General features: G+C 45.3%; 1 protein-coding gene across 4 annotated transcripts in view; it reads right to left on the bottom strand.

The window, feature by feature from the left end:
- Positions 1-6421, bottom strand: part of LOC116980377 (interleukin-11 receptor subunit alpha-like) — a 76861-nt gene extending 70440 nt beyond the window's left edge. For 2 of the 4 annotated variants that reach the window (XM_033032538.1, XM_033032564.1), the window contains exon 1: positions 6280-6421. The gene's annotated coding sequence lies outside the window, so the exon portion shown is untranslated. The remainder of the gene's footprint in view (positions 1-6279) is intronic. The other 2 variants (XM_033032555.1, XM_033032546.1) reach the window with 1 other exon arrangement.
- Positions 6422-15584: the final 9163 nt, after the last annotated feature.

Here is a 15584-nt window from a genome sequence, read left to right as displayed (position 1 = left end):
CTTGATTTGTTTTCTCTAGAATGCCAGAGGTGGAGAGGAGACCCAATACAAGTATATAATATTGGTACGGAACATTTGCATTTTTCAGCTTGAAATTGTGCAATATGGTGCATACTGTAGCGAGTCTTTTAACTTACACTTGAATGCAATATATATGCTTTAAATTGGATTGGAGCGTTTTTGAAAGGAGGGAGGCTGTGCGATCACTTATCACTGGCCTTGGGGGTACCCGGTGAGGGACTGGAGCAACAGAGTGAGGAGAGGGTGTGGAAGAAGGGTGTCCCCCCTCCCAGGGTAGGAACTTTTTGAAATTTGATGTATTAAAATCATGTTTTCATGCACTGTAGAAGTATGATTTCAATGTTTTTTGTATGAAGTATTTTTAAGAGGTAACTTTTTAAGGGGTAACTTTATCCACACAAAGGGTGATGGGTGTATGGAACAAGCTGTCAGAGGAGGCAGGGATCATCCCAACATTTAAGAAAATGTTAGACTGATACATGGATAGGATAGGTATGGAGGTATGGACCAAAAGCAGGTAGCGTAGCTGGGACATGTTGGCGGGTGTGGGCAAGTTGCGCCGAAGGGCCTGTTTTCACACTGTATCAATCTTTGACTACATTATACCTCCACCATGCATGAATGCTTCAAAATCAAGTGATCGAGGTTTATTGCCATATACTCAAGCATAGAAACATAGAAAATAGGTGCAGGAGTAGGCCATCGGCCCTTCGAGCCAGCACTGCCATTCAATATGATGGCTATTCATCTAAAATCAGTACCTCTTTCCTGTTTTCCCCCATGTCCCTTGGTGTCGTTAGCCCCAAGAAGGAAATGTAACTCTCTCTTAAAAACATCCAGTGAATTGTCCTGCACTGCCTTCTGTGGCAGAGAATTCCACAGATTCACAACTCTCTGCGTGAAGAAAGTTTGTCCTCATCTCAGTCCTAACTGCCCCCCCCCCCTTTATTCTTAAACTGTGACCCATGGTTCTGAACGCCCCCAACATCGAGAACATTTTTCCTGCAGTTACAGTAAGTGAAAATCTAGCAGGCAAGCAGGATGCTTTCACCAACCACCCCCATTAGAAGTCCACTATCTTCCACCGTTTCTACCCAGTGCTTGGTACTTACTTCCAGCAGCCACTAAATGTCCTCCAGGATGCACCGAGCCGCAGCCTGATCCATGCCAGTCACCTGGGCAAATTCGGCACAGAGACTCTCAAGGCAGCGGCACAACGCTTCGACGCCTCCAACGGCCCGGGACTCTTGCACTGAGGCTGCTCCATGGCCAGAGCTGCATTGAGCGACTCGCCAGCCCGGCAAACACTCGCCAGCCCCGACTCCCCGTCCGCATGTGCCCCCGCCGCTGCTTCTGCTTCCAACACCCGCGGCCCATGCAGTTGATATGAGTTTTGAAATTTTCGTTGATCACAGAATTTCTCACAACAGAGTGTAAGAAATTTGTGACCTGCGTGAGAATTTGGTGAAATGCGTGATTCTCACACTCAATGCATGGGATTTGGCAGCCCTGACTCTCTCTCCCCTCTCCCACCTCACTCTCATACCTCTCTCTTCCCCGCTCTCAACCCCCCTCCCCCTCTCTCTCCCTCTGTCTCTCCTCTCACCCCCTCTCTCTCCCCTGTCTCCCCCTCTCACCCCTTCCCTCTCTTCTCTCTCCCCTCTCCCCCTCTCATCTCCCTCTCTCTATCTCCCCCTCTCCCTCGCAACACTCTCCCCCATCTCTCCTCTCACCTCTCTCTTCCCCCCCTCTCTCTCCCTCTTCTCTCTCTCCATTCACTCCCCCTCTGTCTCTCCCCTCTGTCTCTCCCCCCTCTCTCTCCCCCGTCTCCCTGTCTCCTTACCCTCTCTCTCTCTCTCCACCTCCCTTTGAGAGTCTGTCCCTTCGGCACAGAGACTCTCGCAGCAGCGGCGCAACGCTTCCGACGCCGCCGACGACCCGGGACTTGCACTGCTCCATGGCCGGAGCTGCAGCGAGCAACTCGCCAGCCCCGCAAACTTTCGCAGCCCCGCGACTCCCCGCATCTGTTCCCGCTGCTGGTTCTGCTCCCATCCCTCCCTCAGCCCCGGCTCTCCAACACCCGCGGACCATGCAATTTATCCGAGTTTTGAAATTTTCATTGATCACAGAATTTCTCACCCCAGAGCGTGAGAAATTTCTGATCAGCGTGAAGGCGTGAGATTCTCACGCTCAAATTGTGAGAGTTGGCAACCCTGCTGAAACACACCGACAGGGGTGGTGCAAGCAAATACAATGGTGACATTGAAGAGGCTTTTAGATAGGCACAGAAATTTAGTAACAGGCGGTTCGGCTAAACATTGTGGGTCAGTGGTCATAAGGTCATAAGTGATATGAGTAGAATTAGGCCATTCGGCCCATCAAGTCTACTCCGCCATTCAATCATGGGTGATCTATCTCTCCCTCCTAACCCCATTCTCCCCATAACCTCTGACACCTGTACTAATCAAGAATCTATCTATCTCCGCTTCCACAGCCTTCTGTGGCAAAGAATTCCAGATACACCACCCTGTTCCTGTGTAGTGCTTTATATATTCTATGCTTGAACCTTTATGAAGACCGAGTGCCAATAGTCCAATTGATCATAGAATTTCAAAAAAAACTGGATATTCAAGATGTGTAGCATAATATTATTTTCATTCCTCATTTCTGCCAATACATGGAGAGCAAGTCTGGCAAACTTCTTTCAAGTTATAACAAATCTTGCCTTGACCAAACGGAAAAGTTACAGTATAAATAAACTATCACACATTAAAATAACAGTAAAGCTGGTAAATTTACAACTCATCATAAGTCCATCATTCTTTAGCGCCTAATATTCAAACCCATGCCCAGAGATTTTGCTGTTATTTAAATTGGTGTCAAATATGTTTTCAGTAATTGCAGCAACACATTTCATTGCTTCCCTACGAATCAGCCAACAAATTATTTTATGCAAGAACGTTTAAGAGCAAATCTTATTCAACAATCCAATTGATTTAATTTTCAAATTACTTTAGTAAAAACATTTTTGTCACACGTCCTAAAATGTAATACTGTGACATGAAGACTGGTGATTAAAAACACATTTTTTGAAACATATTTTAGTAGCATTGATGTTGTTAGTATGGAAAAAAGGCTTGCTGATTCAAAATCCCATCCTTCCACGATGTATACAAAACATTAATTTTTTTTTTCATTATAGCCAAGCAATTTTAATTATGCTTTTCTAGGTTCATAAACAAATTGTAAAAAACATGCTTTGTTTATTTGTTTTATCCTTTGTGTCTAAAGTTTGCAAAGTTTAACAAGATAGGATTCATGCATTGAAATCACAGTACAGGTTACTTGCGTGAAATTCCTAGTGACTCATAAATGAGCGAGACTTTTTCAAATTAATGCAAAATTAGGATTTGATAAAGCAACACTATCCGTACCAGCCTTTGTTTCTTTCTCATCAGAAGAAATAGTTTAAAAAAAAAAAACTGACCAAGCTTTGGGTTATTTGTTCTGATGAGACAAATGTTGTCCTGTCCTCTGACAAAATGCCATGGGTTTTTGCACCATTTTAAACAAGGTGCTTGTTGCTATCTTTCGGGAGATTTAAAGCTTTACAGTAGTTTCAAATACATCAATCTCTGAACAAACTTTATTTTTGTAATTCAAGGAATTGAACCAAAGGTTCTGTAAAAAAAAAAAAGAAAATCTAAAGCAGATGATTATGACTTAATGACTCAAGAAATATTGGGGAAAATTGCCTAAAATGATACAAAGCTGAGGTTTGCAAATTTTGAGGTGGAGAAATAAGATATTTTGTGTAGAAACAAAAATGTTCAAGTGCTATTTTTTTTAAATGTGGAATGATCATTAAAAACTCAGCCAGTGAATTAAAATAAGATCATTTGGAAATTGGAGACACAAGGAATTGCAGATGTTGGTTTACACACAAAAAAATCCACAAAGTGCTGGAGTAACTCAGAGGGTCAGGCAACATCTGTGGGGAATATGGATTGGTAGCATTTCAGGTTGGATTCCCACTTCAGACTGATTGTGTCAGAATTGGGCTTAAAGCTGGAAGAGTGGGGGGGGGGGGCATATATGCCTGCATTTATACAGCCATATTTTTCCGATAGGTAGGCAAAGAGAAAGTGTGAGATAAGGATAGAAGAATGCGAATTGTGAAGCTAGAGGATGGAATATATATGGAAGAGGGGGAGAAATGAGTGCAAATCCATATGGAGTCCATGGAAGAAAGGGAGGGGAGGGAAGAGAGAAGGGGGAAGAGAGAAGGGGGAGGGGGGAGAGGAGGGTCGTTTGAGGTTAGTTACATAAAATTGCAGAATTGGTGACATTTGGGGTCGAGACATCCAAGCAACCTAATCCAGATGGGGTCTTCCCGTCCACCCCCACAACACAGTCAGTGTGAAGGGACTCGACCCAAAATGGCACCAATCCACATTTTTGCAACCATTTCAATCCTTCCCCTTCCCCAATATTTTTCCCATTAACTTCAAAGCACATCACTTCTACCCTTATCTGACACCATTCATCTCTAGCCGTTGTTCATCCATCTTCTCATCAAACTCCCTCCCTCACCTATCAATTTATCCCACCTCATCTCTCTTCCAGCTTTCTCTCCCTCCCACCCTCACCACAATCTGTCTGAAGAAGGCTCCAACACAAAACGTCAACCATTCATATCCTACCAGCACTGCAAGATGTCCTTCAGCGACTTTTGCCCACAGGCCCATTCCAGACTGCAGTAGTACATGTTGAGGGAGTCACTGAAGCCCGATTCAACCTACGCCAAGGTTCTGTGGGGAGGACCCTCATCCAGGGTCCTTCCGCTGCTGAACATTGAGGGGTAGAATCTGTCAGGGACACCCCTCAAACAAGGGAATGATGGGGACACCTCTCAAACAATGGCATTAGCATTATTTGTTTAAAGATAGATGCGAACACTAACGAGTATGACTGAACTAAAACTGAACTGATGACACTAACCAATGTATAGACGCTGAGAATATCTGAAGAGTTTTTGCACATTTTGTATGCATTTTTTTTTTAATTGTAAAAAAATCAAATTTTGGAAAAATCGTCCTCCAGAGATGCTGCCTGCCAAGTTACTCCAGCACTTTGTCTTCTTTTTTTTTGTAAAGCATCTGCAGTTCCTGGATTCTGGAAATGTATCTGAAACTATTATGTAACTCAAGTAAATGGGCTACAAAGTAAACATCAAAGAATTTAGTCCACTTAAAACTGAAAATAATACACTCCGATTACTCTTCAAGTATACAAAAAAAGACAAAGGTGGAGGCAGGTTCTCTGGATGCTTTCAAGAGAGAGCTAGATAGGGCTCTTAAAGATAGCGGAGTCAGGGGATATGGGGAGAAGGCAGGAACGGGGTACTGATTGGGGATGATCACATTGAATGGCGGTGCTGGCTCGAAGGGCCAAATGGCCTACTCCTGCACCTACTGTCTAATGACAACATTTCTACAACTCAATACAGAAAATAAACAAAAGTGTTTAAGAAGGAACTGCAGATGCTGGAAAATCGAAGGTACACAAAAATGCTGGAGAAACTCAGCGGGTGCAGCTGGATCTATGGAGCGAAGGAAATAGTCTGAAGAAGGGTTTCGGACCGAAACGTTGCCTATTTCCTTCGCTCCATAGATGCTACTGCACCCGCTGAGTTTCTCCAGCATGTTTGTGTACCTACAGAAAATAAACAACTTGAGGAAAACAACAGACGACAGATGCTGAAACTTGAAAAAACTAGCCTTTCAAATAAGTATTTGAAATAAAAACACTGCTTTGAAAATAAATAGACCTTTTAAAAAAAAAACACATCTCAACGAGTTAAAGTCTAATAAAGCGCCTGACTCCTTGAATAGGTCAACGTGGGGGGATTTGCGAGTTAAATGGGTAACGTAGTCATGGAGCCAATAGTCAACAATTTGTAACACCAAATTTCAGTACAAAAAGTTAAATGATACTATTTTAAATTGTTTGGCTACAATGGGTTGTTTTAAAGCTCGGAGAACAAACGCCACGTTTTGTAACGTTTAACAAACAATCCTCTCACGACATGCATCCCAAGCCAAGTAAACCTCATCGCCACACGGAGAGTGGAGGGAAAAAAACTCTTTCGCGAAACTTTTACAGTGGAGCCATAATTAGGGGAAAGTTTATTTTACCACATCCACAGCAGAGATCCCGCACTTCATTCCTGTATAGTTTGTTTATTGCACTGGTTACCTTATGCGTTGGTTCTGGATCATCCAGCAGGATTAACCACGTCTCCCTGGCGCTTTATCACTGCTCCAAGTTAACGAGCGCTGGACATTCCTGCGTCTGCAGCCCAGCCTGTCAATCAGTCACACAACTCTCGCTTCCAACCAGCGAGAAACCAAGAACCTCCACCAACACCGGATGCACCGCCCCCGGCAATCCCCAAAACACCATAGGTTGCTCCTACTGTCCATCCAAGCTGCTCTCTTGGTGGCAGAAGAAACGTCCTCAGTGTGTGGCGGATGAATGCTGAAATGAAATGCCTATGAATTATTCACGTGTTGCGCACATCTGTCGCCATCTGTAAGATGTCACATACACAAAGAGCGTTACCATTTTTCCTGAAGATTTATTTCTGACCTCAATTATTTATAAGAGAATCGGCGTTAACTGACAACACCACCTTGCAGGAAAAGACTCTGGTGAAAGGGTTCCAATGAAGGGTCATCTGGGATACTCAATCATATGTTTTGTAACAACTGTGAACTTTGCCTTTCGGCATGTTTCAGCGACACTGAACAGCTTATTGTCGGGACCTTTTGGAGAAGTGCCACCAGCGCAGTTTTTATAACCCTCTAGCAGGATGGACGAATCAATGCTTCTGACTTCTCTGATGCTAACATTTCAATCAACGCCAATGGACAAGCCAAGTTGTCTACATGCCTGACCCCAGAATCATTGGTGGCACTTCTCCAAGGTCCCGACAATAAGCTGTTCAGTGTCGCTGAAACTTGCATAAAGGCAACGTTCACAGTTGTTATAAAACAGATCTATCCCATGCTTCAAGTTCCAACATGGCAAGGGATCACCAGGAACAACTTTTAAAGGATGCCCTCAAAGCCCCAAGGAAAAACAATTCTCACTACCCAATGAGAATCACTGATCCAAATTAGCTCAAAACACGGAGCTGTAGAGTCATGCAGTGCAGAAATGGGTTCTTCAGCCCATCATGTCCATGGTCATGCAGTCCATAAGAACATAAAGCCATAAGACATAATAGTAGAATTAGGTCAGTCAGCTCATCAAGTCTACTCGGTCATTCAATCATGGCTGATCTATTTTCCCCTCTCAACCTCTCCATCAAGTACCATCTACATTAGTCACATTTTCCAATGCTTGGCCCATGGCTTTCAATGCATTGATAATTCAAATCGATATTTTTAAATGTTGTGAGGCTCTCTGCCTCATCTCCCACTCAGGCATTGCGTTCTGGATTCCAACAAACATTAGGAAAACATTCTGCTGAACAAATAGACAGGAAACACTGTGGAATAAGAGGCAAGTATGCAGAGGTTGTGGTGACACTGAATAGCCTGCATCTTCCAGAGGAGGCATAAGGAACTGCAGATGGTGGCTTACAAATTAAAGGCAAAGTGCTGGAGTAATTCAGTGGGTTAGGTAGCATCTCTGGAGAACATGGCTGGATGGCATTTTGGGTCAGGACCCTTTATCAGTCTGAAGGAAGATCCCGATCCGAAATGTCACCTATCTATGCTCCCCAGAGATGCTACCTGACCCATTGAATTACTCCAGCAACATGTGTCCTATTTTTGGATCTTCCTATGTTTAACTGAGAAACTGTGTTTCATCTATGGAGTCGTGGTATGACTGAGATAGAGAGTGAACAGATCATTGGCTCAAAATTGTTATTGGAAAGGTGAGGTGTGTTGGGGCTGGTGGAAATGCATATGGCAAGGTGGCAGGTGGCAGGAACCAGTGCAGTTTTAATGTAGATATGGTATTTACGTGTCAAGTCCATTGTAAAAAGCAAGAGTTACTGTTAAACTAACAATGACATTAACACTTCGATGATTCTTTATGCAGAAACTGCAAGGCAAAAAAGTATTTGAGGGCATATTCATAGTTAAATGTCAAGGTCCAGGTTTGTACCACTGCCCATGCAGTGAGTTTAGTGCTAGGTCATTCTTCATTTTTAATAAACACCTTTTTTTCCTCAATCAACCAAAGGCTATACTTGTGCTTTAATGCCATTGGTGCATGTTATCATTGATGCTTGCAATTGCTGACAGATGGCTCTGATTTGGCAAGTGGTCTATGTTTTCCAGCGTCTCATGTCAGAGGGCAATGTGGGACAGGTCGGTAGAGAACCTTTGTCTTACAGATGTAGAAACAAAGAACTACAGATGCTGGTTTATACCAAAGACAGACACAATGTGCTGGAGTAATTCAACAGGTCAGGTAGCATCTCTGGAGAAAAAGGATAGATGATATTTCAGGTCGGCGCCTTTCTTCTGACCCTGTAGAAGGGTCCCAACCCAAAACATGTGTCATCTTTTTTCTCCAGAGATGCTGTTTGACCCGCTGAGTTACTCCAGCACTTTGTGTATGTCTTTTGTCTTACAGATGTTGGGCATAAGATTATCCAGTCATATCCTTCAGTGAATGAGACAAACATCTCGATGCACAACCTCTGATGCCAAAGCAAACTAGCAGTTATCATTATATCACAGTTCAACTGCTGAAGTTTGAGTAATCTTGGTTCTAGAGGGAGGTTACTATAGATTGTCCCCCATCTCTCAAAACATGTTTTGAGAGGGGGGGACATTCCCCCCCCCCCCCCCCCCCCCATATTTTGTGACCTGGGCACCACAGCCAGTCCCAGATGGGCTTGCCTGCCTCAGGACTGGCTGTAGCGCCTAGGTTGGCTGGCAGGTCTGCCTGTAGCGCCCAGGTCGATTATGTGCCCCGGGACTGGCTGCAGTTCCCAGGTCGCAAAAACTAATTGAAAAAAAAAACGCCTGCGGGCCAGATGATTTTGGGTTACAGGCCTCATTGTGCTCCCACCACCCCCCCCCCCCCCCCCCCCACCCCCCATGTTTTAAAAACGATTTTGCCCAAGCGATTTCAGTGACAGTGCTCCCTTTATTATCATCCTGTTGGACTGTTTTCAGCTGAGGTTTTCCTGAATGCATTTCATGGTGATTGCCTTCAGATAATTCAATATTGCAAGTGGGGACATCAGCAAGCTTTCATTGTCTCACTATATCAAAGGTATAAATCCCAGAGGCTAGCTGTAAAACTCATTAGTTTAGTCGTATTTTCAAATACTAGTTTTATGACAACAAAGTTTCAAATTACGTTGTATTTCTATTGCAGCTTATTTGCTACTAAACTCCTGATTATGACTTCATGACTCCAATGCTCTCTTGGTCAGCCTTGAAGATGAAATCATGCAAAGTCTGTTCCAAACTCCATAAACACAAAATCATCCAAAACTCTGTTTCCTTTATCCTACCTCACTTCAATCCCATTATTAATGCACACGTTTCATTCCCCTTTATGAAATAGAAAGGCCCTTTATTGAACATCTAATGAAGGCACTTTCATGGTGTTATCAGGTAGAGTCTTCAAGATGTTCCCATGGCATTGAAATAACTATGATGCATGTTTAAATCAAGGCTTTGTTTAATTTGAAGGAGAAATGGAAGATTGTGGTATTCCTGAGTTGAACATGCCCTTGCACAAGTGGATATTGCAGATGGTAGAGTTTGGAGCAAGAGTTCATCGAGAGTGTTTTCACTTCTTGAAGTAATAGGTTTAGGGTTACGTTTAGGTTTATTATTGTATGTGTACCAAGGTGCAGTGAAAAGCTTTGTTTTACCTGATAATATATTTCATTATTGTGTCGATTAATTACTGCAATGATATTTATATTTTTCTAAATTGTATCCCCTCATTACAATTTTGTATTAGATTATAATATGTTGGCTTTTAACATAAGTTGTAATAAAGGGAAATTGAGGTTTACGTATAATGCCAACTGAGGCCAGTCAAAGCTTTTTTTTTGGTAGTTTTGTCTGCGGTTTCAATTATAGAACTGGACTCTGATAAATTTGTGTACTGCAAATATTGTTTATTTGCAGTTTGCATGATTTCATGTCAGAAATATGCATATTTTCTTCCTCTTTCTCCAAAGTTCTGGTTTGCAATCTCCTTAATCCCTTCTGTACTCTTTGGATATTGGGAATGGTTATTTTTATGCATTGCATGGTCTGCACTGTAGTAACATTAATTATTAAAGTGTTGAACCAACCATATGTAACAACCATGCTTTATCCCTTGTGATCATTATCTAATCCCTGAAAAATAAAATTAAAATTTGAACTGACATCATGTCTAAAAATAGTGATCGATAGTCAGGTCTATTTTCAAAATAATTGTTGGGTTAGAGGAAAAGCATTTTGCTGTGTTCTTGGGATCTTTGTGGATTCCTAAATTGAAGAATGGTTTAGTGGTCTGAGAAACGACTACTGGAGTTTCCAACAGATCTTTATTTGAAAATTCAAGTTGCAGCATACAGGCTTATCAGACACGTCTGCCCATAACGGTGGTCAGCGCTGAACTAACGCGCGCAAGGGAAAAACTGCGTGAAAACAACAGCCCCTCCCGAGTCACGTGACCGCGGCTTCTGAACACCGGGTTTGATATCTGCGTGCGCTAGCAGGCGGCGCTACATGGCCTTCCCCAGAACACGCGGTACGGAAACGCGCGGGTAAACGGACGGTACAACCGGAACGCGTAGTCCGTGGTCGCAGGGCGAGCGTAACATTTGGAACCGGTAAAACAGTACCGGAAGGACGCGAAAAATGCGAACGAGGGATGGGCGTAACAAAGGAGACCGGAGAAACGCGACCGGAGATAACAGGTGCAGAGGGCGGCAAAACAGCAGGTGGACATCCTCCACGCCGTGGAGTAGCCACTGTCACTGGGCTATCCTCGTCGACGTGTGCTGGCTTAAGGTGGCTCAAGGAGACAAACTCCTGCTTACCACCCATGTCCAACGTGAACGTCGAAACACCAGTACTGAGCACCCTGTACGGACCCTCGTACACCCGCTGTAACGGCGAGCGATGAGCGTCTCTACGGAGAAAAACATAAGCACAATCTCGTAACATAATAGGCACATGCACCGCAGACGAACAATGTCGGGAAGTGGGAACTGGGACCAAAGTACGCGCCCGCTCATGAAAGTCTGCCAACAACCGTGAGGTAGAAACCTCCTGGTCTGGAGGGACAGGCAAGAAATCCCCGGAAACCTGCAAAACCGAGCCATAAACCAACTCGGCCGAGGAGGCTTTGAGGTCCTCCTTAGGCGTTGTTCTGATGCCTAGGAGAACCAAAGGCAACTGGTCAACCCAATCAGGGCCGGTGAGTTGGGCTTTTAACGCTGACTTAAGGTGCCGATGGAACCGCTCAACCAACCCGTTGGACTCCGGATGATAAGCGGTGGTCTGATACAGCTTCGCGCCGTACAGCTACACCATACCACACCACAATGAAGACGTGAACTGGGCCCCCCTATGTGAGGGGACCCCGAAACAAGCGATCCAATGCGATGCAATGACCCTCGCGCATGCATCAGCAGAGGTATCCGCCAACGGAATTGCCTCCGCCCTCCTGGTAAACCTGTCTACGATAGTCAGTAAGTGGGTAGCCCCACGCGGACACGGCAAGGGACCTACCAGGTCTACATGGATGTGCAGGAACCTGCCGTCCGGGACGGCGAAATCCTGGACCGGCGGGTGCACATGTCTCTGCACTTTGGAGGTCTGGCAGGGGATGCAGGAACGAGCCCATGCAGCGACTTGCTTCCTTAACCCGTGCCAGATGAACTTCGCCGTGACCAAGGCAGAGGCGGCGCGAATGGACGGGTGCACTAGGCTGTGGATGGTGTCGAAGATCCGATGTCGCCAAGCTACCGGGACAATAGGACGGGCTTTACCGGTGGAAACATCACAAAGACTTGCACGCCATAGGCGCCACATGGCACTTCGACCAGCTTCAGTCCTGATTCAGCATTGTGATAAATCTCCATGCCGGTGTCTGCCCATTGGGCATCTGCCAGCTCCTGGTAATCAACGCTAAGGCTAAACGCTGAAACCTCGGGCAGCGCAGGATGGGACAACGCGTCAGCCCCAACATTCAGCTTCCCTGCCACATGCCGAATGTCAGACGTGAAATCGGAAATGTAGGCGAGGTGCCGTTGCTGTCAGTCAGACACCTTGGTCAAAGCGAATGTTATTGGCTTGTGGTCAGTAAACGCGGTGAAAGCGCGCCCTTCCAGGAAATAACGGAAATGGCGGATCGCTAGGTAAAGTGCAAGGATCTCTCTGTCGAAAGCGCTGTATTTAACTTCGGGGGCTCGTAGTTGCCTGCTGACGAATGCCTGCGGTACGCAGCGATTACCTACACGCTGCTCGAGGATGGCGCCTACCACGACGTCTGAAGCGTCCACGGTGAAGGCCGTTTGGGCTGATGCCCTAGGGTGTTCCAACATAGTGGCGTTGGCCAATGCGGTCTTTGCACCCTCGAACGCCTTCTGTGCCTCCTTGGATCAGAACTGGTTCTTAGGCTTACCGGCCAGGCTTTGAAACAACGACCGCATAATGGCGGCCGCCGACGGGACAAATCGGTGTTAGAAGTTAACCATCCCAATAAACTCTTGCAGACCCTTGACCAATAGAGGCTTGGGGAAGCGATGGATAGCGTCGACTTTCCCGGGCAGTGGCTGCGCTCCGTGAGAGGTGATGCTATGACCTAAGAAAGAAATGGAGCGCAATCCGAACAGGCATTTCTCAGGGTTGATCACCAACCCATGTTTGCGCAGCCGTTCGAAAGTAGGTGGAGGTGGTTGACATGCTCCGCTTGCGAGCTGCTGGCTACCAGGATATCATCCAGGTAGATGAAGATAAACGGCAAACCCCGGCCGACCTGATCCATTAGCCTTTGGAACACCTGAGCGGCGTTCTTCAAGCCAAAAGGCATCCTGAGCCATTCGAAAAGACCGAAAGGGGTAATGGTGGCCGTTTTAGGGACGTCGTCAGGGTGGACCGGGATTTGATTATACCCGTGGATAAGGTCGACCTTCGAGAAGATAGTTGCACCTTCCAGATGGACCGAGAAATCCAGGATGTTCGGGACTGGATACCAATCGGTTGTAGTTACTGCGTTCAAACGGGTCGGGCTTAAGGCCATCAGAAGTGAAGACGTGTCCAACATATGTGACCTCTGGAACCTTGAACTTGCATTTATTAGGGTTGAGTTTCAGGTTGATCTCACGTGCCCGGTCCATAATACGCTTTAGGTTGTTGTCATGCTCCACTGTGTCTTTGCCATAAACCAGGATATCAAGCATGATGGTGGCACACGGGAGTCCTTGGAAGAGCTGTTCCATGTTTCTTTGAAAGACTTCGCTGGCCGAGTTGATGCCGAATGGCATCCTGAGAAATTTAAATCTGCCAAATGGTGTGGCAAACATGGTCAGGTTTGAATACTCGTCATCTAGTGGTATCTGCCAAAATGAGCTTTTTGCGTCAAGGACGGAAAATACTGATGCACGCCTGATCTGTGCAGCAACGTCCTCGACAGTTCTCATTGGATAATACGGTCGCTTGATGGTTGCGTTCAAATCCTTTGGATTAATGCACATGCGGAGCTCGTCTTTGTCTTTCTTTAAGGTAACTATGGTGGAGGCCCAGTCAGTGGGCACGCTAATTTTGGCTTGTATGCCCATGGAGACCATGTTTTTTAGTTCAGTCTCAATTCTATCTTTCATGGCATGTGGCACACGGTGAAGGGCATGGACGACTGGGTCGACGTTGGGGTCAATGACTATCTTATTGGTCACAGGCAGCTTGCCTAGCTTGCCATCAAATAGAATTTTTATCGGGTCGTCAGATATTAGTAACTTGTGAACGGACCGGTCAAAGGAGACTAGCCCTAAATCTTGGCACGCATGGATGCCCGGCAGAGTCACAGAGTCAGATTTTAAGATATAGAAAGTTAGATTTCTTGTGGTGTTTTTCAGCACGCATTTGAAGGTAGTTCTTCCCGGAGGATACAAAACCTCCCCACCCGCAAGCATGTAAGGTGGAGCTGTCTCTAGTCAAGGCCTCATTATTTCTTATCTTGTTGTAGACGTTCACAGACATTACATTCACGCGGGCACCGGTGTTGAGTTTGGCCTTCACAGGCTTGTTATTTATTATCATTCAAACAGAGGGATCCTTACCAGCTGTGTGAAGGAGTGAGTGCACAGTCGACTCCTCATATGTGCTAATTGGATCATCCTCGTGGGCAGAATCGAGCTGGTCCTGTGAGTCTGGAATTGTTTGGTTTTGTTGCAACAGGTGCAGATTAGATGCTGAGCTGGAGGGTCTGTTACATAGAAACATAGAAAATAGGTGCAGGAGTAGGCCATTCGGCCCTTCGAGCCTGCACCGCAATTCAATATGATCATCTTTTTGCAGTAATTGCAAGGCTTTCCGTTCTCCGGACTAAATGATCGTTCCTTGTTGTGGAAAAAGTTACAATTTGGGCACCTCTGAGGAGGCTCATTGGTGAATCCCCGGTTAGGGAACTTAGTCCTTAGCTTTTGATCGGTCATACCACTGACAAGCTTGTCCCTGATTAATTTGTTTGTCATGACTTGAAAGCAGCATCGCTGAGCCATATATTTCAAGTCACAAATAAATCTTTCGACAGGCTCATCGGAAAACTGGTGCCTTGCGAAGAATCTCGCTCTTTCTAAAATACGATTTGAGGGTAGGTCGCATAGTTCACGGAATTTATGCAGTAAAACAGTGGGGTCACGCTTTGTCTCAGCAGGTACAACTACCTGATCGTTGGCATCGTGAATGGCTGGCGCGTATTCAAAGGTCCGCGCTCTCATCATGGCATCGGGTCCCGCCAGGTTAAGTAGGAAGGAAGCCTTGACAGCATCTGGTTCATTTCGGTGGACGATGTTGATATAGTGTTCGTAGTCGATTTCAAATAGCCCCCATCGTTCTACTAATGCGTTCGGGTCACATTAGTAGGCCGCCTGACAGATACGGCGAGAATGTTTAAATTCGGAAATCGCATATGTGTTTAACCATATTCTCTTTTTACGGGGAAGGATGTAGATTGGTTATTGCATGTGAACCAATCATAGTAGAAATAGCATCACTAACCCCACCTTACTGTATGCTTTATATTAACACCCACTTCGTACACTAGTCAGTCTTGGAAGCGGTGATGATGAACTAGCAACTAACAACCTCCTGTACCACTATATTATGTGTATTAAAGATGACCTTAAACTCCAGACTGTGTAATATGCTTATTTACAGTTTTCAGTTCAGATTTTCAGCATCTGTGGGTTTCTTTTGATTGTCAAATGTAATATATCCAATCTTGAGTGATGTACCGGTTGGGTGGCAGTGTGGGCTGTGAGGAAGACGGAGATGATAGACACAGTCTAGGAAAAAGAC

This window comes from Amblyraja radiata, chromosome 1 (genome assembly GCF_010909765.2).
Source record: "Amblyraja radiata isolate CabotCenter1 chromosome 1, sAmbRad1.1.pri, whole genome shotgun sequence".
Lineage (NCBI taxonomy): Eukaryota > Metazoa > Chordata > Chondrichthyes > Rajiformes > Rajidae > Amblyraja > Amblyraja radiata.
The sequence above is the reverse complement of the archived record's forward strand: the minus strand, read 5'-3'. Positions and strand labels throughout refer to the sequence as shown.